Below are 25,332 nucleotides of genomic sequence, written 5' to 3'. Positions count from 1 at the left end.
AATTGAGAAAATGCCCCACAGATGAATCTCATGGAGGCATTTCCTCAACTGCAGCTCCTTTCTCTGTGATAACTCCAGCATGTGTCAAGTTGACACACAGATCCAGCCAGTACAGAGAGGAAAAGGTTTATTTCATCTTACAGCTTGTCCTATGATTCATGGAAGTCACAGCAGGAACCTGGAGGCAGAAGCAGATGCAGAGGCCATGGAGGAGTTCCGTTTACTGGCATGTTCTCTACGGCTTGCTCAACCTGCTTTCATCCAAGACCACCAGCCCAAGGGTAGTAGCACTCAAAATGGGTTAGGCCCCCATACGTCAGTCACTAAACAAGAAATTTCACCCCAGGCCAATGTGCCATGCTCATTTTCCCAATTGAAGATTTTTCTTCTAAAATTACTATACTTTGTGATGTAAAACTAGCCAGCACAACTGACCCCCGAGGAACTTCACACACAAACACATTATTCTTCAACTATAACCTTCCCTTTCCTATTCATCCCTAATCAAACATTCAAAAAGTCCATTTTCTTTAAAATATCCAAAAGGCTCTCCAAATTGCAATGTTTCTCTAAAACTTAGAAGTATCTTTAAAAATTACAATTTTTTTTTTCTGAAATATACAAGGTCTCGTAACTCTGGCACCTGTTTTAAAAAAAAAAAAAGTTTAAAAAAATGTTCTTATACCAAAACAGAAAAACAAAAGCACGGGTGCAATCAAATCAAAGCAAAACCAAGTTTGAGTGTGTAAAACTCAGGGTCAGATTTATGAAACTCACCATCTTCTAAGCTCCAAAGAGCTTGCCCCAACACACAGCCTGTCTAGACTCACTTGGCACCACTCCACAGCGGCAGTTGTCTTTGTTTGCAGTCCAGTGGTACTGACATCTCCAAAATGTTGGGGTCTCCATTGTCACTGGGTTGCACCTTCATCAGTAGCTTATCCTGTTCACTCTTCAAAGACTCTGACTCTGCCACAAGGTACCATGCCTTAACTTCTCTCCATGATCTCTGTAGTTCTGAAAATTCTACTGCGATTGTGGTTGCACATTTACCAGTGGTCTTGTCCAACCTCTCACAGTGCCAATTCTTAGGTATTCTCCATGATACCTTAATGTCTTAGAAACCAATACCATCTGGGAAGTGATTACTTGTTACCAAGGTTGGCTGCCAGTATAAGGTAAAGCCTTGGTGCCCTCTGGGCCACAGTTTCTGTGTGCTGGCCCATAGGAAACACTTCATAGAAGATTTCACCTCAATGATACTCTCTTTTTAATCATAGCTGATCTTCAGCCCCAGAGACTAGTATCAATTGTCTGAGCAAAGTAAAGATTTCTCTTTAGTGCTTCTTCGTTAAAAATATCACATGAATCACCCAGATAGATTCTTTGAGAGATTTTCTAAACTTTCCTCTGAAACTCATAAGCCAGGTCTTCATTGTCTGTGTTGCTTCAAGTATTATCTTCTAAGTTCCTACAGAACAGGCCCATAAGCTCTGAGCTCGCAACAGTTTTTCCACAGAAAAGTTCAAAAGTTTCCACAGTCTTCCCAAAAGCATTGTCAACTATGCCACAGCAGTATCTCATGACCTGGTACCAATTTTGGCCTTTGAGTTTCTACTGCTGTGATAAAACACGATGACCAAAGTTACTTGGGGAAGAAAGGGTTTATTTCATCTTACATCCTGTAGTCCACCACGTAGGGAAACTGGGGCAGGAACTGCCTTGCCATGCAGAGTCTGCTTCCTGGCTTTCCTTTCACGTCTTGCTCAGTTTGCTTTTATATACCATCCAGGACCACTAGCCCAGGGCTGGCACTGCCCATTGTAAGGTGGAACATCCCACATCAATCATCAGTTACCACAGGCTTGCCTACAGGACTATGGGGACATTTTTTAAATTGAGGTTTCCTTTCTTCATAATGACTTTAGCATTTGTCAGATTGACATGACACCACTAATCCCTATGCACACTTCCGAGATTCCTAAGAAGGAAACAGTTGATAACTTGAACCAACTGCTCTTCATCAGAATCCACGAAGAAGCATGACAACAGTTAACATACTATGTGTCTGTTTGCTCATTGTGTAATACTCCACTTTCAATTACAAAGAGAATCAGGTTCTTAGATTAACTAGAAATCTGAGGCTTACTTCCCACATTCTTTTTTTCCCTGTGGGTTTTCTGTGGATATCTTTAAAGAACTACACAAAACTATTATTTGCAGAGAGGGACTGGAAGGTAACATTCATAGGACACCTTGAATAATTGTCCGGTCTTCTTTAGGGAAAACAACTAGCTATAGTGATTTTATAGATAGTCCCTCAACTTACTGTTTTATGTAGTTTGGTTTTCCTTCTCACAGCAGTGATTTTCAAAGGAAATGCTTTGATACCTGGCTCATTCTTGTGATGAATAAAAGCTGGGATTTGTTATTTCTTTCCTAGAAAATTGGAAACTTTGATTTCTAACATCAGCAAAATTATCTTAAGGTAATCTGCTTAATTTACTGCAGTTTGAAGGAGGGTAGTTTAATGGCATAGACCTGAGATGAAAACAGAAATTAGGACTACCTGGGAGGAAGGAAAGAAACTAATCAGAGCTGGGGAGGGTCATAGAGGAGGTCTCTCTCTCTCTCTCTCTCTCTCTCTCTCTCTCTCTCTCTGTGTGTGTGTGTGTGCATGTGTGTCAGGGAGGAATCACTGCAAAAGGGGCAGTTGGGTAGGGCTATGTGAACACAGTAAAATGACACACATGTATGAGAGTTTTGTAATAAAATCTGCTGCTTTGTATGCTAATGAAAAAAATTAATAAAAGGACCTTACTTGGTTGTGAAAATAATTTGGAGACTGGAACACATTGTCTTCAGTGTATATACTTTGTGACTGGCTTCCCAGATGGTGAGGGTTTGCTGGAAATGTATTTATTGTGAGGGTCCATGAATGGCTGAAGAATGATATCCCAGACACAAATAGTACACAAAAGCAAAGAATATTTATTGAACAATTTCCCGCATGCAGGGGTTCAATTCCTTCAGGACGGAAGGGCCTCAAGGGAATTCACAGATTCAGTTTTAAAACTAAAAAGAGGAACCAAAAGGGAGGGATAAGTGATCTATATTTTGATTAGTGGGCTCTCTCCCTGGGAGTTTGAGTGATGTTATGATTCAGACTGACTATTCTTGCTTCATACCAAGGAGGGGTAGCTCTTGACCTCTTGGTCCTAAGCTTGGGTGACTGTCTTTTGACAAGCTGGGGAGGGGTCCCTCTTACATAAGGCTGAGGTTGTTCCTGTAACTGACTTGCCCAGTTCTGGGAAGTAGAAACCCAGGCCTGGTCTCCTGAGCTGCTAGTTTGCAGCCTGTCAAGGAGTCAGCCTGTCTCCGGCCAGTACATTCCTTTCAGTATATTAGACATTGCCCAAATTCACAGTCCTGTATGGAATTGTCCCCTAATGCAGTATCTCCTAATGCATACTCTCATTTATTAGAGGCTTATATCTCTTTCTAAGTTTATTATAATAAACATTACCCTTTAAAAACACAATTCTTGGGTTGAAGAGATGGCTCAGCGGTTAAGAGCATGACTGCTCTTCCAAAGATCCTGAATTCAGATCCTGAATTCAAATCCTAGCAACCACATGCTGGCTCACAACCATCCTTAATGAAATCTGACTCCCTTTTCTGGTATGTCTGAAGACAGCTACGATGTACTTACATATAATAAATAAATAAATCTTTGAAAACACAATTCTGTGTTGTGAAATATTTACTAGCATGGGGAAAGTGCCAGTATGCTGTAACTAAAATGTAAAGGAGAATGAAGGATAGATGTAATTGATAAAGGGGTGTGTGTGTGTGTGTACACGCGCACATGTGGGGTAAATACCTTATTATAATATCTACCACTTGGCCATTTGTAAATGTGTGGTTCAGTTGAATTAAGTACACTCACCTTGTTGGACAACTTCCATGACTGTACATCTATAGAGGGCATTCATTTTCTCCCCCTTGCCTCCCCTCGTAATCCTCCATGGTTAAATTCTCTTCTTTCCTTCAGTACCTAGTAGAGACTATTTTCTTTTATGTCTCTATTAGATTGACAGCTCTTGATACCTTGTATAGCTGGGATCATCCATCATTTTCCTGTTGGTGACTAGTCACTAAAATGTTACTAAGGTTCCTCCATGTGGTAGCGCTTGCCCAGAATTTTCTCACCTTCCAGGACTGAACAGTGGTATACCGACTGTCTCTGCAGCACACTGTTTATCCTCTAATCTTTTGCTAGTGATCATTGGTGGCAGGTGTTGGTTTCTTCCATAACTATTAAATTAAATTCTAATGGAATGAAATCAAGGAAACAGGCAAGAGCAGAGCGGGGCTACATTATATGTGGTATGCTTTAGATTCCTTGTGCACAAGAAAGTGTGAAATCATTTTAGCTGCAGATTCCCATCCTTGTACACTGATTACCTTGAGTATTCCATCCGGTAGAAGGAGGGATAGAGTCATCATCATGATGTGTCTTCACTTCCCTACCAGGGAGGGTGGGATTGTCCCTAATGTGCATATTTGATGATCTAACAGGGTTTGTCAGCTCTAACATCTCATTTTCATTTTGACTCCTTAGTATGTGGTGATTTGGTTTAATCTGTAGGAGCTAGAGTGATCTTTTGCATTTTTTTTAAATAAAATCCTTTGCTGTACTGTACTATTCAGATTTTTTTCTTTTGCCCTTATAGTTTTCATAAATGCCTTTTACTTAACCTGGTTTTATCCTTTCTGTTTTATGTTGCATGAGAAACAGTGGTATTGATTATATTTTCAAATCTTAAGTGAGTTGTACTGCTGAGGAAGTAGGGTCAGCCTATGGTAGGAAATGACACTCAGACTTGTGGAGTTCTGAAACTTCATTAAAATATTTTCAGGTGTAGTTTAAAAATCTTTTTATGGAATACATGAGTTCCCCTAGCTGTTTCCTTCATTAATTTCACTTGCTTTAAGAATAAAGCAAACAAACTTGGATTAAATCCAGTTGTGTGGTTCTAAACCCAAGGACTTTAAATGCTAGCAAACATTAAGGAAATATATCTTGTAGTTTCGCTTTTGGGGATTAGTTTAGGTAAACAGGTTTCCTGAGATTCTTACTGCTTAGCAGTAAAATTGCATTTACAGGCTGCAGAGATGGCTCAGTGGTTAAGAACACTGACTGTTCTTCCAAAGGTCCTGAGTTTGAATCCCAGCAACCACATGGTGGCTCACTACCATCCCTAATGAGATCTGACATCCTCTTCTGGGGTGTCTAAAGACAGCTACAGTGTACTCACATATAATAAATAAATAAATCTTAAAAAAAAACTGTATTTACAGTAAAGAAGCATTAAAGAACAACATTTAAAGGTTGTGTTGGAATCAGTTTTCTATCAAGAGCCCTTTTGATGTCCTGGTGTTAGAGTCACACATTTATAATTTGAGTGGGGAAGCAGATGTGAGAAGCCCTTACGGTGAACCAAGCCAGCTCAGTCAGTCAACAGGTTCTCCAGTACAAGAGTGAGGATTAAGAAGAAAAAAGACAATTAGACAACTTTGTAGCATGACCCCAGCCAGTTCTGAGACTGAGGCAAGTTTTTTTTTTTTTTTTTTTTGTTTGCAAGATATTTTAATAGATATTAAAATATCATCAATAATGATAGGGTGGGCTGTCTTTCATGGCATGGGCACAATTTAAGTTTTTTTTTTTTTCTTTTTTTTTTTATTATTCGATATAATTTATTTACATTTCAAATGATTTCCCCTTTTCTAGCCCCCCCACTCCCCGAAAGTCCCGCAAGCCCCCTTCTCTTCCCCTGTCCTCCCACCTACCCCTTCCCACTTCCCCGTTCTGGTTTTGCTGAATACTGTTTGACTGAGTCTTTCAAGAACCAGGGGCCACTCCTCCTTTCTTCTTGTACCTCATTTGATGTGTGGATTATGTTTTGGGTATTCCAGTTTTCTAGGTTAATATCCACTTATTAGTGAGTGCATACCATGATTCACCTTTTGAGTCTGGGTTACCTCACTTAGTATGATATTCTCTAGCTCCATCCATTTGCCTAAGAATTTCATGAATTCATTGTTTCTAATGGCTGAATAGTACTCCATTGTGTAGATATACCACATTTTTTGCATCCACTCTTCTGTTGAGGGATACCTGGGTTCTTTCCAGCATCTGGCAATTACAAATAGGGCTGCTATGAACATAGTAGAACATGTATCCTTATTACATGGTGGGGAGTCTTCTGGGTATATGCCCAGGAGTGGTATAGCAGGATCTTCTGGAAGTAAGGTGCCCAGTTTTCGGAGGAACCGCCAGACTGATTTCCAGAGTGGTTGTACCAATTTGCAACCCCACCAGCAGTGGAGGAGTGTTTGAGGCAAGTTTAATTTTTTGCCAGTCTGCTTTTATACCATTTTAACTACCTGCAGGCATTAAGATCTGTTCTAGGTTGAGGAACAACCAGTACAATACACTGGAATAGTCAAGGAACTAGCAAGGCAATAAACAGAGTCCCGGGATCATTCCTGTGATCACTGTTTAAGGGCTTATCAGAATGTCTGAGCCTACTTCCCTGTCCTAGCCCAAAATCAGATTCTTGCCTGGAGCCCACTCCTTTGTTCCACCCTAAAATTAGATTCCTGCCTGAACTTACTTCCTTGTCATGACCCAAAATCAGATTCCAGACTGAAACACATTTTCTTGTCCTTGGCCAATGACAGATTCCTGCCAAAAGGCCCCAAAAGCTCCCCACAGTGAACTTTGTGCTTTTGATTTAGTTTGCATTGGTGTGTTTTTAAATTTTCATGTGCTTGAGGGATCTCACGACGGCTCCACTGCCTCCGTGCCATAGGGCCGCCATTCAAAGATGGCAAAATGCATACGATGCCATTTCTCTGATGCCACGAGACTGGGGTCTTCCTAGTCTTGTTTCTTTACCTTTACTTTCATCTTAACCTTATTTAGAAAATGTAAATATGTCTTGGCTGTTTCTTATGAAACTGGTGTTCTTTAGTCTTTAAACTGTATAGATTTGTACATTGCACAAGTTCTTTTAAAGGCGGAGTTTACACGAGGCGTTCTTCCTCTATTATCCTCAGCCGGGCAATTGCAGTTTCTCTGTTAGCCCAGTGGTATTTTATTTTATAAGTGTGGTTTAGTTCTTATATATTCTAGGTCAGTTTTGAAATCCAATTTATTAATTTGGTGTTTAGAGATAACTTAGAACCTTGCCATGTTTGACAAGGAACATGTCCCATTGTACATAAGTCTGATAGAAGCAAAACGGGAAAATCACTCCTTAGAGACAGTGGTAGATATTAGCTGGACTGGCTATATTAGCTCTTCCCCTTTCCTGATCCCTTTCTTAGTTTTCCTTTTTGCTAAGTGAGCCCATGCATTTAAAGAAATGTGACTCTAGTAGCATGTGTTCTCTGTAGGCTCTTTTCTGGTGTTGATCATGCGGTGTCGGTTTTAATGCCCAACCTTCTGGTTGCAGCTGGTTCTGCACAAGAAGCTGCTTTGGCATTAATATTTGGGGTTCTCATTCTCTTGCCACCAACACGGAGTCCTGAGCAATTGGCATGGTCATGTACCCTCCGTGTATGCTGCATATATAGAAAAGTTACCTCGGAATGATAAAATCTGTGAAATCTTTGAACCCAAGTAGAAGGGTGGCCTAGCAGAGTCGAGAATATTCTCTAATTAGAGAATAATGCAGTGCTCTATAAATTTTAAAGGCATTCGGTGCTAACACTTCTATAACTTTTCCTCTAGGGTCTACTCTGAAGTAAGAATCAGTAGAGGGTTTTTCGTGCCCATTTAAAGCTTTATTTACAAAAAGCTAAGAGAAAAACAATCAGAAACAAGTGAATCAAATTAATAATCACTGTCACCAATATCCTAAGTATGATGTTTAAGTTATACTTGGTTGTCTATATTTTTTTTAGGAGTTTGTGTATACAGACTTTATTTTATATCCTAGCCTAAAGCTGAAATAAATATTCAGTGTCTATTTTAAAAGTAAACAGGGAGTTTTAAGAACTCTTATGTTCTCTCTGTATTATAGAACTTAGGTGAGATGCCTATTTAAAACTGAAGGTATTGTTTCCTTAAAAACAGTATCTTTTCATGTAAAGGCAGGATAAACATGTGCTCTCCTTTGTACATTTGGCCTGGCCCTTGGCATCCCAGTGTTGACTCAGGAGCAAAGTGAGTCTATCAAATAATCACTTTACAAAGAGGCCCATTTTAGTTAGAGCATGTCTTGTCATTCACTCCTGGAGGAAATGCCAATGACAGAATTCCATCCTGGAGAAGCCACGGATTTGCAGGGTTTTGTATATTTCTATGTTCAGAAAAAGATGACTTGGCCTTTTCTCTTACTGTGAGAACATACCAAGCAATATCTCCCATCCCCATTGTTCTGCTTTTAGACTTGTATCTAAGCTCCCAATAGATGACGTAGCAATATCCAATAGTTTAAGCATTGGCGTTTTATTCCATGCACAGGTCTAGCACATTGACTTGTCATTTGAAAACTTTTAGTATATAGAAAACAAGCTCAGCTGAAGAAGGCAGGAAAGGGAGCTCAGTTTTAGCCATTGAAAGGGATATGTATTGGCTGAGAATGGGCTTTTAGGTTAAACCGGCATCTAGTTCCTCTTTGATGCTTCCTTTGCGGTATTTGTGACCAGACAGACATTTAATGTGTGAAAGGCGTCAGGGGCTCAGAATTCCTTCCCTAAACACGATACAGTAGCTGCCACAGGTCAGGGATAGCTGTTGAGACTCATTTGAGATCGCTCAGAAGCCCTGGTCAATGGCCCTGGTCCTGGCTGTGGATTACCCATCAACACCATCTGCCTGTAGGCCCCAGATTTGTTATTTCTTTCTGTTCCTGCAGGGCTCCTGTTCTGCCTTCAGAGCTTCTCGCAGTGACTTGTCACAACTACATGGACTCTTGTTTATGCTGTGTGTTTGTGTTAATGTTTACTGTTGACTTGAATTCACTTGTAAACTCTAATCAGTCCAGTCTTTTATTAATATCCATATATATATATATATATATATAATGTAGATGTGTGTATTTTACATGATGCACAACATAGAAGAGGTATGGATAGTTCCAAATACATGGCATGAACGTCTTAAAGAAGCTCCAAGAGCAGAACAAATTCAAAGTTCAGCTTCTTTTGTTTGAATGTGTGAAAAGTCACTCTTCAAATAATTTAAGAAAGAGTTTAGGATACAAAAATTTTAAATCTTAAAATGGCTTTATTAAATGGAAAATCTAGTGGAACAAACATTAGGCTTGAACTATTAACCTACCCTCTGCATAGAACTGAAATCTCTACTGTGAATATGGTTATCACATCTCTTAACTGATTACCATCTTGTGAGTTCACATCATGTGATAGCTCAGCCAGGACAGACTAGGAAAGCCAAAAGCTACTCGGGTCAGCAAGCTCTCAAATTGTGCAAGGCCTTTGCAATTTAATTACTCCTGGCAGCCTTCACTTCATACTAATAAACTCTGTGAGCTACTTGTAACTGACACTGCTGTGAATTAATACACTTGTGATTTAAGGCAGATTCATTAAAAAGTCTTATTGAATCCAAAATAATTTAACCTGCAACACTGGAAACACCAGTGTAATCCCCTAGGAGTGGAGGGTTTGGACAGTAATGAGGAAGAGGCTGTTGCCCCTAGGTACCTAGACTATAGACTAGAGAGTAGAATGACCCACCTCTTGTCATCCAGAGGGGTCAGAGGGAAGGAGTGGGGCACAAGTCTCATGTCACTCATTCATTATTTTCCCAGGAACCTATGGACTTAAAACAAGGGGTAGAATTTGTATGATGAAGTAGAAATCCTTGCTCAGATAATTTTCATGATTTGAAGCACTGTTTGTTTCATACCTAAAAAATAGCAAGCTAGGATAACTTGATTAATGAACATACTATTACATAGCACTTATGAAAATAGCATTGCACATTAGTGTTTTTTTCTTTTAGTTTCCACAAACATTAATAATAGCAGCAGCAATGACATTTAGATTGCATTCCAAAGCCTTATGCAACTAGAAACAATTTTGATTTTATATCCTTATGATGACTGATAAATAATTAGAGAAGATTTATTGAATCCCCACTTAGAGTCAGGAGTGCTGATACATAGAGAATGTAACCAAGTAGACTGTGGTCCCAGACTGTCTGTAGGCTCTGTACCCTCTCAGCTCTATTTTACGTCACATTGTCATGTTCTAGCTCTGTGACATGTCCGTGTTCTTTTAATGAGAGAGCAGATTCAAAGACGTGGAACTTTGAATGCTGGTCATTTATTTGGCTTTTTGGCTGTACTTCTTGTAAAGAATCAAGTCGATTGGTGAATGTATTGAAATTGATAACCTAAAAGAATCTGAGAGACAGTTGCATAGGTTTTAAAATTCAAGTATTTTAAGTATATGATACTACAATGACTGTTAATAAATGATTTTCTATTGTGGTTATAAGTCTATCAATGAAGTGTTCACAGGAATCGTGAAAGAAAGGAAAAGAAAGTATAAACACAGTAAAGTAGACAGGGCTGTACCAGTAATATAAAAATAAAGAAGTTGAAAATTTTAGTCATGCATTCTCTGTGTGGAGCAAGGGTCAAGTAGCTGATGTAGACTAAAGAGCAAGAAGAAGGATTTGCTGTGTGGAACATGATTTAAGCAACATCAACTCTCACTGTGGCTCGGTGATGATATCATAGTAAAGCATCCAAATTTCATGACTATTAGAAAGTTTGGGAAGGAAGGTCCTGAGTCACAAACCTGACTCTATGAACAATACAGTTTGGGGGTATTGATGAACTTATGGAAGGTACATTTTCCCCTTGTGATAGTTGTTTGTATTTTGGTAGAAGTTGTTTTACCTAAAAATGTTGAAATATGCAATAGCTAGTACTATTTGTGAGTTTCTCAGCAAAATATCTTTAAAAAAGACTTGCTGCCATTCATTCAAGATCCTTTCTTCTCAGAAGACTACCTACAGCTTTTAGAAGCAGCCCTTTCCTACCAAATCAAATGACCACAAGCAGGAGAAACAGCTTCCCCTACCAACTCCTCCCTACCAAATCCAGTGACCATGAACAAAAACAAACAGAGCAAGTACACAAATTTTCTAGAGAAAGAGTTGACAAATCAAATTTTATAAAGTTAAGAGTTCCTTCCTTCCTATCTTTTACAGTATATGTGCTTATTACATAACATTTATATGAATGTTTGCTGTCCGCAAGGAATGCTGAATGCTATAGATGAATAAGAGATGTGGCCCATGAAACCATAACTTACTGGTGAAAGAAAGCAAACGTGTGTAGAGGCTTTAAAAACATGTGCCTTTGGGCCACCATAACAGAATACCACACAAGATGTCTAATAAATAATACACGCCCTCTCTAATAGTCATGGAAATCAGGAAATTTCAAAGTCAACATATCAGTAGATTTGGTGTTTGGTGAGTTGACTTTCTAGTTTATAGAGAGCTTTCTGTTTCATGTCCTTGCGTGGTAGAAAGTGCATGGGAGCTTGCTGTAGTCCCTTTTCTAAAAGTAATGATCTCATTCTTGAAGGGCACATGCTTATGACTAATCAACTATCAAGTGCTCTTCCCAAACGTCATCTCTCTGGGCACTAGGATCTAAATCTTTGAACTTTGAGGAAATATAAACATCCAGTCTAGAAAAGACACCAAAGCATTCATTATCAGGTAATGTTATAGAAAGGTTACAGATAGATAACATGGTAGGATCTGTCTTTGACACTGAGGTGTGTTTACTAGTCTAGAAAATTGGAATACCCAAAACATAATCCACACATCAAATGAGGTACAAGAAGAACGGAGGAGTGGCCCCTGGTTCTGGAAAGGCTCAGTGCAGCAGTATAGGACAAAACCAGAACAGGAAAGTTGGAAGGGGTGGGTGGGAGAACAGGGGGAGGGAAGGGGGCTTATGTGACTTTTGGGGAGTGGGGAGCCAGAAAAGGGGAAATCATTTGAAATGTAAATAAAAAATAATCGAATAAAAAAAGATAAAAAATAAACAAAAAAGAAAAAATTTTGAGTAGGAATCTCCAAAGTCATATTAATGTTTAGTAATAATAAAAGTAAAATACATATATGGTTTTTTTATTGAATAAACAAAGGTTTAAAGGATGTTTTATTTTGCAACTCGTTTCCAAATATTAAACAAAAATACACAAGTGCAAAAAATAAAAAGATAACATGATAGGAAAGCTCCTCTGAGGATGACGTTTGAGTTGTCTGTGAGCAAGAGGAGGAAGAAGCAAAATCACACGAGACATGAGAAGTGTGTAGTTCAAGGGGAACAGGATAGAATTTATAGTTTGAAACAGAAGAAAGGGCCAGTGCAGCTCAGGCAGGACTGGACTGGTTGGAAGAGACCAACTGAAGTTGCATGTGTGTGCATGTGTGTGTGTGTGTGTGTGTGTGTGTGTGTGTGTGTGTGTATGCGCTCGCGCGTGCGTGCCACAGTAGCAGAGTCTAGGAGATCATGGTAAGAAGTCTGGATCTTAAGAACAGTATTCAGAGCCAGGCATCATGTCGCACGCCTTTAATTCCAGCATGAAGAAGGAAGAGGCAGGCAGATCTCTCCATGAGTTCAAGGCCAGCTTCATCTACAGAGAAAGTTCCAGGACAGCCTGGTTCTGGAACATAATGAGACCCTATGTCAGGGGGGAAAAAGCCAAAAAAGAATATTCGGCATTGAAGTATTTAAGCAGGGCACTATATATGTTAACTCATGTTTATACAACAATCACTGGCTCTCCAGGGCAGTAGATCAGGAAAAGAAAGGCCTTAGAGCCAGCTCAGTTAAGTGTTAAAAGTTCTAAGAATCTGAAGTGCTTGTTACAAGATGAGACAGTGCTGACTTAGCTGAGAGTTCAGCATTTAAAAAATAATTTAAAGTTATTGTGACTTCAGAATGAAATCCGTTATTGTTCCATTGTCCACTGAAAAGCAATTTTATAATAATTACTGTTTTAATGATCACAACTATAGTGTCATAAGAGGCTTTTTGTTGTAACTTACTGTGCCAGGAAATTAGTTTTAGATGAAGAATCCTATGTGTTCTTAGCTGTGATTGCGTTAGGCAAGTTATTTGGAAAGCTTTGATTAGTAACAATTTAATAATAATAGTGAAAATATCTTAGCAGACTATTCTGCACACTGTAGTGTTTTCTGTTCTTAGTCATCACAATGCTGTCGCTTGAATGCAGTAGCAGAGAAGTTGAGGAACTTTCCAAGGTCACAAAAAAAGAAATTATGCAATCAGAAGAAGTTGTACTTAGTTCTTTCTGCTATCACAGACTGCTAAAAAAAAAAAAAAAAACAAAAAACTCCATAGTGTATCTTTATTGAGATATAATTTAAATATAAAAATGCACAGATGTTAAATCTATAATCTGATGAATTCTGGCATTTGTACATCCTTGTTAGCTACCTCCCCGAACTAAATATAGACTATCTCTGCCACAAGAGAAAGTTCCTGAGAGTCGTTTTCCATGAGTTCTCCCCCAAATCCTTCTACCCTGTACATAAAAGCCTAATTTCTGTCACCATTTGTTGTTTTGTCATGGATTTCATGTGACTGGGATAAAAACAAAAGAAAATTGGAAATTAGTGTGTTATTTTATTTTATTTATTTTATTTTATTTTACTTTTTGCTGCTCACACATAGTTTCTATTCTGTTAATAAAGATCTGTTTTTATGTTGAAACCTTTAACTATGTCCTGACCCAAGATAGTCTCTGAATGGAGTTCACGGATACACTCCGTCTCTATTGGGGTAATACTTGGGAGCAGACTTATTGGGACATGTGGCCAGCCACGTGTTGTCCCTTGTCTGGAAGCTGTCCAGCCACTCTCCGGAGCACTGCGCCATCCAACTTTCCTATCAGCAACGTGTGTGTTCCAAGCCGGTCATACCTACATCCACACTGGGTATCGACGCTTTATCTTAGCAGTTCTTGTTGATGATTTTAATACTGTTTCTGAAAAAGATAAATGATGTTGGATAACTTTCGATGTGTTTATTAGTCCTTTATATACCTTGTGTGCATGTGTGTGTGTGTGTATAAAGTAATTAAAATTGCCTATAGTGTTTATAAGTACTTTGATTTTCGTTAGCTATTTCTAAGACTTCCTCATGCAGTGTTGGTGCCGTTTCCTGTTAGATGCACTGTGACCTCAGCCTGTTTTGCCTTTGCCCTAGCGGTGTGGCTTTGATGAGTAGAAGTGTTTCAGATGAGTGTAAGCCTGGCCTGTCGGCTCTGCCCTCACAGCTACAGCTATGAGAGGATTCAGAGGCCCTGGGTCGGCCTTGGAGTCACCGAGATTGGAGACTCACCTTTGGTTCATTTAGAATTCACTTCCACCTCTGAGTGGAGGTAAAGGGCAAGGCTCGTTTTCTCCTGTTTGTCCAGTTGTTCTGCCATTGTGTCACATGCTTTATCTGCACTTGTTCATGACTATGCCATCCCCTCCCTGTCCTGTCCACTGTGCCTTAATCAGGCAATCATTTGTCTAATTTTGCATCCCCACACCCTTTTATAGAGCTACTATGATCTATTTGAGCTTCTTTAATTTTTATTGAATTTTTTTTAAAAGATTTGTTTAATACTTTATGTGAGTACACTATAGCTGTCTTCAGACACACCAGAAGTGGGCATCAGATCTCATTATGGATGGTTGTAAGCCACCATGTGGTTCCTAAGATTTGAACTTAGAACCTTCAGAAGAGTAGTCAGTGCTCTTAACCACTGAGTCATCTTTCCAGCCCCTTCATTGAAGTTTTGACAATAGTTTATATATTTCTTTAGAATGCAACCTGGTACTTTTTTGTTACAATAGCAAAGGTTCATTTTTTTGAGATCTTTACGGTGCTTTCTGATCTATATATGTAGTTTCATGTGTATCCTCCAAGAGCCTGTATTGTATTATAAGTTACCTCCCTCACACGTGGGAATTGGTCTCCTTTCAAATCTGTCTATTGAAACAGTGGCTCTCAGCAAATCAGCTGGAGAGGCCATTGCCAGTGACAAGCGGGCCAGCTCCACCTCCAGACATCAATGGGACCAGTTAGACCTTCAGTGTTGCCTTCTTGTCTAAGGAAATCCTGCTTTCAAAAAATGTACAGTTCTTTGGCTAATATTATATATTTTTTCTGATAGTGTGTAACTTCTCATAGTATAATTTGGCTACCTGGTAAATCATGCTGCCATGATTAGTATTATAAGCCACCACATATAAAATGAATGATGTAGGTGAAAGCGCTCAGAGAGGCTCTGGGTTTCAATGGTGAGCAAGGCAGTATTCTTTAATTATAGGGAAAGGGCTTGGCAGACCTAATGAAAATGACAGCTTTCAGAGGGTAAGCTTTTTGGTGGCGATAATGGTCTACGACACTTGTCTTTGAGTGGCGTGACACTTGTCTTTTGGAGGTGTGACAGGTGTGCCTTGCAGGATGCTGTCAGGAGCTGGGTCAGGTGCTGAGCCCAGGGTTTGGCGTGAGATGCACGCTCAATAAGCGGTCTCTGTCTATCTAGAGCCAGGGTGAGTTCTGCTGCGGCTGCTCCTCCCAGTCCATCTGGCTTCCACTGCCCATCGCTGTGTTCAGTGGCTCTCCAAAGGCGCCCCGTTTCTCACATACTATCTGACTTTGATTACTACCTTCTTCCCACGTAAAAAGTGCTCCGTGTGTGTGTGGACTCCCGTGTGCGTCTTGTGAAATCAATGTCCATTTCATATAAATGGTTCACTTTTCCTTTTGCTAGAATTGAAACTACCACTAACTTAGCAGAATGGAGCTCCACAATTCTTTTAAAACATTCCTTGCCAAAGATTAATGTTTTGGGGTCCATGGCATTTGATATTCCTTTAATATTAAAATATGTATTGTTTTTGATTTCTAGTTCCCACACTAGAGCTAGGTTTTAGCATCTCCACCGTATGGAGTAGTTTGTCACGTCAGTTCTGTGCATTGTTTGCAACGTGTGGCTAATTGATAAGAAGTATTCCTCATGCATAATATAAGTGACTTTCAATCTAGGTTTCCTCTATTGGTATAAGTCAGAAATGGGAATAGAACTGTGGCAAAGAAGGGAGGAATGTGGGCTTTTGGGCTTTGGTTTAAGCAAGAAGTGCTTGCTGGAGAAAAAGGTTTCCTTAAATATTAATCCCAAATACTTTGAAATTATGCATTACTAATGGAATTACATTTTTTCTTATGCCTAGCGCATGAGTGCATGTGAATTTAGCTGTAGTCTTAAAAATGTTTGTACAAATTTGATACTATTGAGATTAAACTCATGCCACAGGACACAGAAAAATACACGCTTTTCTAAAAATTCTGATGATATTTGTGCCACAAATTCTAAATTGAGCCCGTTTGGTTCGGAATTTTATTTTACTGGCTAGAGTGTCTCTAGCAAGCATGGCAGAGGCAGAGACCACACAGTTCTTCCCAAGGAGCTTCCAGTGTGCCAGATGGCATGGTGTAGCCAATCTAGGTCAGGGAGCCAGCAATAGGGGAAGTGTTGGTCTTTTCCAAAGCGTTCCTGGGAATGGGGTGGGGGTGGGGGAGAGAAGACAGAGTTCCGGAAGCTGGACCCACCCTTTAAACAAAAGATTTTCATCTGATTTCTATAATGACCATTGAGTTATTCACTAATTCTTGAGGTTTGTGTTATCTATTTATAGTTTAGTCTCAAAATTATTTATACTATTTTAAGTATAGAGTTTTTAGGAAAAATCAGACCAAATATATTCATTATACTATTCAAAATGAGACTCACAGGATGGTGGGGGTGGAAATGCACTTGAGGGGCAGGTGCGATGTCAGTGCAGCTCTGTCTGGTACAGGCGTTCTGAAGGACCAGCTGCTCTCGGTCCTCAGGGTGAAGATCCAGCTTCAGACGCCCTGCCCTCTCTTGCAACAACAAGAGATCGTTGCTGATCGGTGACAGCTTTTCACTTTACCACACTTGTATTATAGAGTAGAGTCCTTGTTAGACTGGCGGTTCCAGCTCACCTAATACTGATGCTGCGACCCTTTAACACACTTCCTCATGTTGCTGTGGCCTCAACCTTAGAATCATCTCATTGCCATTTCAAAACTGAAATTCTGTTACTGTTATAAATAGTAAAGCAAATATCAGATACACATGATATCTGATATGCGACTCCTGTGATAACATCCTTCCACCCCCAAGGGGGTTGTTACTCAGAGGTTGAGAGGTTCGATGATTATCAACATTTTACCAAATAAAACTGAGTGTTAAGCTTAGTGTCCACTGAAGCTATACCTGGAAGAGAAAAAGGACTCTATTTGCATGAGTGGCGCGGAGCAGCATGCCTGTGTATACACGCTGCATGTTTGTGAATTCTTGGTTAACATTTCTTTGTAAAGAAGTTAAGTTTTACGAATTTCTTTACTGCTTAAGGGACATTGAGTTTTTACTGTTCTCTTCACTCCTTGTTTGCTTTCTATTTGTTAAATGTAACAGGGGACCGCCTGAGGGGGTCTAAGGACGCACTGTTCCCAACAACCGTATCCATGCAAACAGCTCAGAGCACTGAATTTTCACTTTAATAACTTTTTCAGAGCAATAGATCCACTCTGTTCATATAAACAAGAGAATTCCTGAGAGCACATTAATTCTGTGATAAAGCTGGACTAAGGAAGGTACTAAAATAATCCAGAGAAGAGACAATAGTGATTTGTTATGAGGTAGGAGAGAGAAACCTTAGATTTTGATACATTTTGAAAATAGAACCCATTAGAGTATTTCCTGAAGAAAGGCAAGAATTGATGCTAAAACCACTCAAACTATTTTATTAAAACATTATTTTAAAGTGTCTTCTCTAACAGAAGACATGCCTATAAATACCTTATAAAAATTAAATTATCAGCAATGCAAGTGCCAAAAGGTATATCCAGCACTCCACAGGCATTCTAGAAACCTGTGTTTGTGCTGCATTTAACAGAGATTTGTCCTAAGCAGATTAGCACCATTAATAGCTATTAGAAGCTACTTGTGAACTATTTAAGGAAGATCTTTGTTTCATCTTGTTGGTTTAAAGAGAAGGGAGAGAGAGGTTGGGGGAGGGCGAGGGAAGGAGATGGCATTGTCCTTTTAAAACAAAATAAACTTGATCTAGAGGAGAACTCATTCACGTTTTAGAATTTCATAATTTCATTTTTATTGTTATGACTGATTTACCTTCCATGAACAAAACTCCAGTGTTAAAGTTAATTTTTTTTAGAACATGGCTTTATTGAAATGTACATGATATGTAATAGGAACACATATTTAATGTATATACTCAGAACTTGCATACTTACATGAAGATCACCAGTTTAAAGTACTATCTGGCAAACTGTTTCACTCCGCAAAGACAGCCACTGTTTCTGTTAACATCGACTTGCATATCCTTCGAGAGTTGTGGTAGGTGTTTAGTTTTTTGCTATTAATTTTCAAAGTTTATCCATATAGTTCATGCCTGTGAGGTTTTGGTTCTTAGTCTGAAACCTTTCCAGCTTCAGAATCCTGGCTCTGTTCTTTCCTGTGTCCTGCAGTTTATTCCCATATCTGCTTTGTTTGTTTTTGAGGCAGGGTTTCATGTTGCTCAGGCTGACTGTGACCACAGCCCTGTAGCAGAGTGTGGTTTCGAAGCCCTGAGCCTTGTGTTTCCACCTCCAAGAGCTGCTCTTGTGGCACATGGCCCTTCAAATGCATCTCTTGTTCAATTATGACAGAAAGGAATCGTGAATGGGAATCATAAACTAGGCAGAGAAATCTCTGTCCATAAAGGCAAACGGAGTAATGGGGATAGAAAGCACATTTATCATGTCAGAAAAAGAAGACGCGTTAGGCGGTGTAGTGTTACATAAAAATAATTTCAAAACAGCACAAAACAGAACAAAAAAAAATTACCAAAGAAGGTGTTGACCAAACCTGTTGTATATCCGGGTCACAGACACAAAAAGATGTTGTAAAAAGAAAAGCTTTCATAATGCTGAAAATGTCTCTGCTGAATGGCTTGAAAGGACACCGAGGTGCTGCCCAACTCTGCAGAAAGGCTTTAGAACAGCAGAAATAAAACCAGGAGAGCTAGAGTGAAAATTTGCACTAAGGCAGGTCATCGAAGAAGTTCTAGGGTAGTCACAGGGCAGCCCCAAAGCTGGCTAATTTAGAGCGAGTGAGGAAGAGCAGAGACGTCAGTGAACTGGGATATCCATTTCTACTTTATGTGTGCTTTGTGCCCTGGGTCAGGAAGTGCCTACAGGTTAGTAAGTACCTTGAAGTCTTTGTTGGTGTGTGATTATTTCTTCTGTTACTGTTTGGTTACATTTTGCTTTATTTTAAATCTGTTGTTTGTTTGTTTGGGTTTTGTTTGTTTGTTTGTTTTGAGACAGAGTCTCATGTCCTGTAGTCCAGCCTGGTTTAGAACTTTGCCTCTACTGCTCAAGCAGTGACATTATGGGCATGCACTACCATGCCCGGCTAATTATTTCTCATATCCTCATTGTCAGTTCAATGCCTGATTCAGAAGTGAAACTGAAAAGAGAATATGATAGAAGTGACAGAAAATATTATATAATTATATGTGAATATCTTAATTACGAACATGATTTCCAGGGTAAAAATGACACAGTAGCTAGTAGAACTGAATATACCAATAGTCAATGAAAGAAAATCATACTTTTGAAGATTCAATAATAAACTAGTGTGTTTGGAGTTTGCTGTTGAAGCCTACAGATCTGTATAAGTAATTCAATACTTGGAAGTGAAGGAATTTTTAAATTTCATTTTATAAAAGAAGCCTACTGAAGTATGAATTATCCATATGAAAAATATACACCACTGCAAATAAATGGGCACATGAATCGGGTTAATCTAAGGACTGCAAACCTGACTCAGAAGTGGGAATTTATTACATAGCCTCTTCATTCCGCTAAAGATGGTTGTGGAAAAAGCAGTTCAGTGCCTTGCCTCGTAAAGAAAAAAGCCATCAGACAGAAGTCGGATTTTTCTAGTGCTTTGACCTTGTTCAGCCGTATGACTAGAGCATCCTGCGATTCAGCCATAGGACTGGAACATCCTGAGGTGCCCTTCCTCAAAGGATTGCCACGAGCCAAGTTAGAAGCCTAAACATGATTTTCTTTTTTTTTTAAATTTTATTCGATATTTTTTATTTACATTTCAAATGATTTCCCCTTTTCTGGTCCCCCACTCCCCGAAAGTCACATAAGCCCCCTTCCATCCCCCTGTTCTCCCACCCATCCCTTCCTACTTCCCTGTTCTGGTTTTGTCTTATACTGCTACACTGAGTCTTTTCAGAACCAGGGGCTACTCCTCCGTTCTTCTTGTACCTCATTTGATGTGTGGATTATGTTTTGGGTATTCCAATTTTCCAGACTAATATCCACTTATTAGTGAGTGCATACCATGACTGATCTTTTGAGACTGGGTTACCTCACTTAGTATGATGTTCTCCAGTGATTTTCTTATGAACAGTGTCATTTTCTGGTCTTTGGGTTTGTGGACCTCTCAGCTTGGTAAGTAGGATTTTTATTAGTAAGTCCCATTGCTACTGTCCCATTAGTAATTAATTAAAAGCTGCCCATGTCACTGTTAGAACCACAGTAGGTAATTATCTCCAATAAGCTACTTAGTTGTATAGCTTAGATTTAATATTTCTTGATTGTTCAGTAATGATATTTATAGAAGAGTCACTAAAGTAAGTGTATACCCCCCCTTTTTTTAAATACAGGGTTTTATGTAGCTTGAGCTAGACTAGAAGTTGTTATATAGCCAAGGATAGCTTTGAATTTCTGACCCTCTTGCTTCCGATTCCCAGGATTATAGACCTGTCACATCATACCAGGTTCTATGCTTCATGAGAATCTGATGACTGAACAGAGGGGCTTGGTATGCACTTGACAAGGGCCCTGCCAACGGAGCTACTTCCATACTTCCTTAAATGTGTATTTCTCAGTGGGTATTTGTCTTCATCCAAACAGCCCAAATACATCTTAATGTTTGCTTTGTTGTAGCAGCTTGCCAGAGACTGAAAATATTCATTTATATTTAATATGCTGCAATAAATTTTATTCAATAGGATATAGACTTGTAATAAAATCAGGCGCTATAACTGATTGGAAGAAATAGAGCCAGGTAAATGTGAACATTTCTCTTTGATGGAATTATATATTGAAAACATGACGAATTTTGAAGTTAGCATAATTGATGAAATTACTTGTAGGTGCTTGAAAAGAGAGTGGAATGTTAATGATGAAATTATAATTTTTTAATTGCCAAATTATTATTCTTTTTTTAATTTTTTTATTCAAATTATTATTCTTTACCTTTGTATACAAGTGTTATTCCATGGGAAGCTAAATGGATATTTTCAGACAGTGGTTAAACTGATGGTATTTTTCTATGATCTGCAATCTAGAATTCTTTCTCCCACGTTACCCCAAGGGGCTCTTAAATGTTCAGTTAGTGTGTTAAACTCCGTGAGGCATGGGTTTAACTAGTCAGTCACCAGTTAAGTTGCTTCCTGTCCTACTTCAGGAATGTCAAAAGATAATACATTTACTTAAAAATCTAAACTTTCATTGGCCATTAGTACATCTGTCAAACTCTCATCTAAAAATATAACTGTTCTGATGTTAGTGGGATAGCTGTCCTTATTGTCTTTATATAATGTATATATGAGTATAACATGCATAAAACTTACCTTTGACACTCGCTTACTGTGCTTAGCGTGATGCTCTTCAGGGCCATTTTTTCCTATAGACAACATAATTGTATTCTTTATAACTGAATACAACTCCGTCGTGTGCTTGCCCCTTCTCATCCCTCTTTTTCTTCTCCCTTTCTCTCCATCCCTCTCTCCCTCTTCAACACAGAGAAACACACACACGCGCGCGCGCACGCGCACACACACACACACACACACACACACACACACACACACACCTCATTTCTTTTGTCCATTGAGCCAACTAAAATCAATTTTTAGAGGCTAGATTGAAGAGGACAAAGGAAGCAGAGTAATACAAAAAGTAGACTGATTGACATCATGCAGCTTCCCTGTGAAGGGGGAGAGCAGAGCCCTGTGGTGCTGGGGACATGGACTTGTTAGAGAGTTTGGTTGTGGTTCCTCTCCTGAATCTTGGAAGCTTGAATAACACCTTGGTTTTGGTTCCATGGCATAGGGTTTTAGCACTAATGATTCTATTTTGATGCAGTTGGTTCTTTCTGTTCAGAGATAGTGTACAGACATCAGTCCGAAGTAATGGTCTCCCACAAATTATACTTAACAAGATTAATGGGCATAATTTGCAATGAAATTTCAACATGACAGATGTGTAAGTCTGTGTAATCATTTTAATTGCTCAGAAGCAGTTTGAGTTTGAATAGCCTGTATTTTTCTGTCAGTCCATTTCTTGTTTCAGGATAAATGTCAACATATCATTTTCTCAAACTGATACCTGTTCCTCTTTCTATTTTGAATCTAGACTTCCTTGGGCTTTTCTTCATATTTGATACCATTGTTTACTCTCTACAATAAAAACGAAGTAATTTTATTTTACGCTATGCTTTTGTTTAACATCGTATTTTTATTCATCTTTTGATTCTAGTTTGCTTAAAAAGTAATCCTCCTAGATTTGTTTTAAGATGTAAATCATATCCTTATTAAATCTCCTGAACTTTGTTTTGAGATGCTAATGTGCTCTTAGGAGCTTGATGTAATATGGCAGATGTGTAGGTAAGAATGATGCAGTTCAATGTACCCCTGCAAGGTCCTCCAGTACCACTTCCCTTTAGCTGTATAATATTGTTGTGTACACACAAACAGAGCCATTATTTAAGAATGAGATACAACATAGTTAAGCATAGGAACAGGTTTTTAGCCAATAATAAAAGTTTGGTGAGGACAGACTCCATTCTCCTCCCCTTCTAACTAATTTAAAACTAGAATGGAGAGAGAGAGAGAGAGAGAGAGAGAGAGAGAGAGAGAGAGAGAGAGAGAGAGAGAGAGAGAGAGAGAGAGGGAGGGAGAGAGAGAGAGAGAGAGAGAGAGAGAGAGAGAGAGAGAGATGGAAGGAGGAGGGAGGGATGGAGGGGGAGGGAGGGATGGAGGGGGATGAAGAGAGGGAGGGGAAGGGGGAGGGAGTGAGAGGGAGAAGACATTGAAAGTGTTAAGGAAAAGGCTCTGACTGTACCTCAGTGCTTACCCAGAAGATGAAGATCTATTTGTCCTTTGCTTGTTACAAGACGCAGGGTCAGTTGAAGTATAGCTTTGTAATTCCAGTTTCAGGCAGTACCAGGTCTGCGACTCCAGTTTCAGGCAGTACCAGATCTTTACACTTTGTTTTTGAGAATTTAACCATAAGCATGCTATAAAAATTTATGAACAAGGTTTCCCAAATTTGTCTATAAATTGTGTGTGGTGAGGGACTGAAGAGATGCCTCAAAGAGCCTGTACTCCTGTACTGCTCTCCCAGAGGAGCTGAATTCAGTTCCTAGCACCCATACCAGGTAGCATACCACCCTTTCTAATCGCAGCTCCTAGGGATCTGACGCCCCCTGCTGGGATCTGTGGGCAACTGCCCTCACAGGTTCATACACTCACACACAGATGCTGCATAATTAAAGAAATAAATTTTACTTTTGGGTATGCCTGTGAATGCACATGTGTGGGTGGATGGTGAGTGGATATGCCCGTGTGCATCCATGCCTGCTAGGCATTGGAAACTACCTATATATACTGTAAAATGTCATACAGTAACACATAAATGTCTGAGGATCTGTGGTTCATTTCCTCCCCAAACAATGCTTACAACTTAAGGACTTCCAAGAGTTTGAACTAAATAACAAACTAACTACTAAACTAAAACGAGCTTCTGAAATCAAAATTTAAGGCTTCCTTTAATTATGACAAGAACCTTATGACCTCGGTAATCTTATACCTCAAGACAAACTCGCGTTACCTCCGAAAGTAAGTGAGGGAGAAAGTTAATTTGATGTAAATGATAGTTACCTTTTAAAAATATAAATTGGAGATAAATTAGAAATCACAAGCATCCACCACCTTGAAAATGTTTAGTGTTTGAACATTGTGCCCAAGATGAAGCAATGCAAGATGACAGAGTGGGGATCCTGTGATAAACTCTGCTTTGGTGCAGCAATCATTGTAAGAAAGTTGCTAGAGAAATTATTCTCATGGGAAGACGTGAAGGCTCTTTTACTCTAGTTTGCATCTCTGGAGAATGACCATTTCATTATAAGTCAACACTGTCACATATTTCAGTCTTTTTGTTTTTTTGTTTTTTTTTGTTCTTGCTTTGAGGTTAGAATTTCATCTACATTTCTTTTTTAGATCAAACAGGCACAGAATTTTTAGTAAAAATCTGCTCATACTTATGTTAAGGAGATAGATTTTGAATTCATTTCCTTGTTAAATACTCTCTATTAAGCTCACTCTAATTTCCTTTGGGCAGTTTATGTAAAAATTGAAATAGTTTCCACAGCTTTTAGGTCTTTTTTAAAGAGTTCTGAAAAGGATATATTGAGGTGTTCTAAAGTTTGTGCTCATCATGCCTGTAAATACACAAAGGTAGTCAACTTTAAATACCTGTGCTAAAATGGTAGTGCATTGAAACATTATAGATGATAAAAGTGATTTCTATACTAAAAAAAAGAACTTTTCTGTGAATCCCTTGACATGTAAAGGCTCAAGGAGATTCTAGATCTCCAAACTACCATGACAAACCTTTATAATTCCATAGGATTTGAATTTTAAAGAGTGAGCTAGAAGCACTTACTATGTACAACACATTCCAGAACCTGTGCAAAGTTGGCGTGTTCTAAACAGAGGATCCATCTCTTACTGCAGGAGGCAAGCACTTGATCAATTGAGGTATTTTACAATTTTCTAGTATCAACCTGGCGTTATCTGGAGTCAGCAGCCTGATTCTGTGTTTTCTCTGAACACAGCACACTCTTACCTTCTACTTCTGATTGCTTTTGCCTCGCTGCTGAAATTGTAGTGGCTGTAACACGGAGACAGCAGCGGCCGGTCAGTAGACACAGTTCCTAGAATGGAACTGTTCAAGTTTAATATAGACAAGTTACTGAATCTACTCAGCCGCGTGGGCGCACTTCCTTATAGCTTGTCACTTTACTCTTTCTTGAAAAAGTGGGGGTAGGGAATAATTCTCA

At 39.1% G+C, this 25,332-nt stretch overlaps 1 protein-coding gene across 3 annotated transcripts in view; it reads left to right on the top strand.

Annotated features, from left to right (window-relative positions):
• Positions 1-25,332, top strand: part of Camk2d (calcium/calmodulin dependent protein kinase II delta) — a 259,713-nt gene that overhangs the window by 24,140 nt on the left and 210,241 nt on the right. The gene's annotated exons all lie outside the window — the stretch shown is intronic.

The sequence above is a fragment of the Apodemus sylvaticus genome, chromosome 4, assembly GCF_947179515.1.
Source record: "Apodemus sylvaticus chromosome 4, mApoSyl1.1, whole genome shotgun sequence".
Taxonomy (NCBI): Eukaryota; Metazoa; Chordata; class Mammalia; order Rodentia; family Muridae; genus Apodemus; species Apodemus sylvaticus.
Note: the sequence above shows the minus strand (reverse complement) of the source record. Positions and strands in the feature narration are given on the sequence as shown.